Genomic DNA, 4,279 nt, shown 5'->3' on the forward strand with positions numbered 1-4,279 from the left:
TTTTAAATCTCTCTTATTTTTCACCACAGATAATTCTAAATTTTGTTTGCTTGTTTTTTGTATTTTAGGAAATAACATTCTAATATTGTAGTAGATTCATACTCAATAACACATAATTATTGCTACAACATAAAATATATGTTTATGAATGAGTTACTTCCCACAGAAAAACTCATGCCCTCTGATTATTAAAAGAGGAGCCTCATGAAGAAGTCATTCAAAGATAGATGATATTTGTTCATATATTACTCATCAACCCAGAAAACATAACTGAAGGCTTTGAAAAACTGAAAAACTTAAGGAATCTGTCCCTTATCTTCTTGGTCCTTACCCCATAGATAATAGGATTCATCATGGGTGGGACCAGAAGATAGATGTTGGCCGGAAGCTAGAAATGGACATGGGGAGCCACATGGTGCCCAAACCTGTGGGTGAGAAAAGAGAAGAAGGCTGGAGTATAAGACACTAAGATGACACAGATATGGGAACCACAGGTGCCCAAGGTCTTGAGTTGGGCCTCCTTGGATGGGAGGTGGAAGACAGTGTGAAGTATGAGAACATAAGAACAAATGATTAGTATGAAGTCTACCCCACCAGTAAGGAAGTCAACAATGAGGCTGTAGGCTTTATGGATTCTTGTCTCAGCACAGGCAATCTTGATGAGGGCCATGAACTCACAGTAGGTGTGGGAACAGTAGGTGTGTGGGTTCTGCAGTAGGGAAGCCAACGTAACAGAAAGGGGTGAGGACTAAGAAGTGCTATGCCCTGGAGTACTATACCTAGGCCCATCCCCCCAATCACAGCATGTGTCAGAATAGCTGAATGTCTTAATGGGTTACAAATGGCTACATAATGGTCAAAAGCTATGGCCAGGAAGAAGCCAGATTCCATGGTGGAACAACAGTGAATCAGAAAACTTGAGTGGGGCAGACTTCAAAGCGAATCTCTCCATCATGGAACCAGAAAAGACTAAGAAGTTTTGGTACAGCTGTGGTGCACACAATAAGATCAGCCAGAGCCAGCATGCAGAGGAAGAGGTACATTGGCTCATGGAGGCTGGTGTCTGTTTTGATGATAAACAGAACAGAACAGTTTCCCAGGAGGGACAAGATGTAGACCACACAAAAGGGGATGGAGATCCAGATGTGGGAAGCCTCCAGCCCAGAAATGCAAATGAGAATGAAGGCTGATGGATGGACATTGGTCTTATTGTATGCTGACATAACAGGTGTCAGAATTTTAGCTTTCTCTTCATGAATTTTTCTCTACACCAAGTAAAAGTAATAGCTTACAAATTTTCAAACCTTTGATGAGTTAAGTCAGCCAAAATGCAGGGAATTGTATGTCAGGGAGTCATTACAATATCTATGAATGTTTATAAATTATTTCACCATTATATCTGATGGTGAGATCTTATTTCATTATTGTAATTTGTAATATGGCTGATCTGTAGATGCCAAATGAGGGAAAATATGCAGGTACCAAAAATCAGAGCTAAATGTATGAAAATCCAAAGTCTTCTATCCACTGAGAAGAAAGTAATGCCAACTGAAATCTAAAAAATGTGTAAGACTCTCAGGTGTATAATTTAGTGATTCAGTATTTATATACAACACTTATAGTACATTGTATTTTAACTAATTGGAATTTAAATAAAACCTAAAAAATAAGATAAACACAAGTGTAGATGCACAGTGGAATAGCTGTATGCTTAATCATTGAAACTTCACTGTATGTAATGAATATCTCCTTCAACTAACTTCTTTCATTAAGATACATGAATTTGTAAACATATATGTAGAATCATATAAAAAATGTGTAAGAGTCATGGGTTTGGTGGACATAGAAACAGTAGTAAGACATAGATTACACAGAAAGAAGGAATAACAGGAAGCTTTGAATAGAAAATGTACCTTTAGAAAAATATTTAAGTCATCCTAGTCTGGGACATGCAAAGATGCCAGTTTATAGGGTGTAGCATTGAGAATGGAATGCCAAATTTCGGAGATGTGTTGCTTGCTTTGGAATGACCAGAAGGAAGTTATTCACACCAACCTGGAACTCAATCAGCATGATGACAAGAGTGGGGTTGATAACACTGTGTCAGGAAGTGAACAGCTCATTGCATTGTTTGTGACTTTCCGATGGTGACACCTTTGTGTTTACTTTTGACTGCACAAGCAAGAATTACAACAAATGTGATTATATCCACTAAAAATAATTTCCTTCACTTCCTTACATGAATCTAGTTAGTCAAATTACTCAGACTGGCTCTCCACTGGCTCCCTCTCCAGGCAAATTCATCCAAACTTCCCCTCATGACCTTTCCTTTGTTCTGCACACTTCTCTTGCATTGGCTGACCCCTTCCCCACCCCATGTTGTGATTTGCGGATGATACTTCTTCCATTTCTTAAGACTAGTAGAACTTTCTGAAAGCCATACTCATCCCATAATAAACAGATCTTTTTCCTCTCTTCTTCTTAGAAGCACAATTGACACTGTTCCACAGACAGTCCTTTTTTACCACTATTATAGACAGTTGAAGATTAAAGGGCATTGTGATTTGGAAAAATCATCCTTAAGCCAGTGTCCACTGAAACTGGGATTGGAATATGTATAGCACACTGAGCATCAATCTGTAGTGAGAGTGATGACACGTTTCATACCCACAGTTTCTGCTTGCTGGGGTTATTTGGCCTTCCAGATCCCTAGAGGTGGATATTCTCTTTTGAATGCAAATACAGCAGGATAGGTGGGTCAAGGAACTATGGGACATTTATGTAATGACATTTCTGTCTGAGGCATGCTATGAGTTGGGATAGAAGATAAATCCAGGGCAACCAATCCATTGGGGAGTTATATAATAGTGTAAGAGTTAAACATTTTTAAATGCTTGATGTGAGTCAGTTCTTTTCCTGAAAACATTCCACATATTATTTATAATACATATTTATAATAATAAATATTATTGTGTTTGTTAGAGTGGAGGGGGGGTGGGAAGGATGGGGTGCTTGGGTGATGGACATTGGGGAGGGTACATGTTGTAGTGAGTGCTATGTATTGCATAAGACTGGTGAATCATAGACCTGTACCCCTGAAACAAATAATATATAATATGTCAGTAATTTAAAAAAATAAATTTTATCTCCATTTTAAAATGAGAATAATTTAAGTAACTTCTAGAATTTTATATAGCTAGTAAATGATAGACCTGTTTCTAGCTACACACACTGATTCTAAAGACCACATTCTTTTTTTGTTTGTTTAAGATTTTATTTGTTTATCTGAGAGAGAGAGAGAGAGAGAGAGATCACAAGCAGAGGAGAGATCACAAGCAGAGGGAGAAGCAGGCTTCCTGCTAGGTAGGGACCCTGATGTGGGACTCGATCCCAGGATCCTGGGATCATGACCTGAGTCAAAGGCAGACTCTTAACCAACTGAGCCTCCTGGGTGCCCCTAAAGCCCTTATTCTTAACTGTGGTGATAAAAACTGCCCTAAGCATGTGACAGTCTATTTGCAATTGTGCATATAAGAAGAAGAGGAGGACTTGTTCTGTACCTAACAATAAAGAAAACCATCACCATTAATTTGATTATGAATACTGTTCAGAAGTCCCCAACTATTATATTCCATAAAGGAACTGATCCAAATCCAAGCCTTTCTCTTCTTAATTAACCCTCCTGCACTTTCAACAGATGACCTCTCAGAGGGAAAATTAACCTCTCAACCTCAGAGACAAAATTAACATTTGCCACCAGACAGGTTTGTCAGCCTTAACCTCTTACCTTTATGTTTACGTACATGTAACACATTGAGCTAGTACATTTTCACATACTCTCCTTCCTTTAACCTGAAATGAAATTTCATGTCCTTTTACCTATATTTGTAATTTCATCAACATTCTCATCTTTCTCATGCAGTTTTCCTTCATTTCTTCTACTTGCTCTATGCCATTACACAATTTAAATATATTTTAATGACAGAAAACATGTGGACAGGTGTGCCTGGGTGGCTCAGTTAGTTGAATATTTAACTCTTGATTTGGGCTCAGGTCATGACCTCAGGGCCCTGAGATGAAGCCCCAGGTCAGGCTCCATGCTCAGTGGACAGTGTGCTGGAGATTCTCTCCCTCTCCGTTTGTTCCTTCACTTCCTGTCTCACTTTCTTTCTTAAAACAAACAAATAAATATTCAAAAATAAAAAAAATATATGGACAGATTATGTAGAGCAAACATTCACACTGAAGTAAATGCAAATGTTCAATCACATAGGCTTAT

General features: G+C 38.3%; 1 pseudogene; it reads right to left on the minus strand.

Annotated features, from left to right (window-relative positions):
• Positions 1-238: 238 nt before the first annotated feature.
• Positions 239-1,223, minus strand: LOC132016064 (olfactory receptor 52D1-like; annotated as a pseudogene).
• Between the last annotated feature and the right edge of the window lie 3,056 nt (positions 1,224-4,279).

This window comes from Mustela nigripes, chromosome 1 (assembly GCF_022355385.1).
Source record: "Mustela nigripes isolate SB6536 chromosome 1, MUSNIG.SB6536, whole genome shotgun sequence".
In the NCBI taxonomy this organism is placed as follows: Eukaryota; Metazoa; Chordata; class Mammalia; order Carnivora; family Mustelidae; genus Mustela; species Mustela nigripes.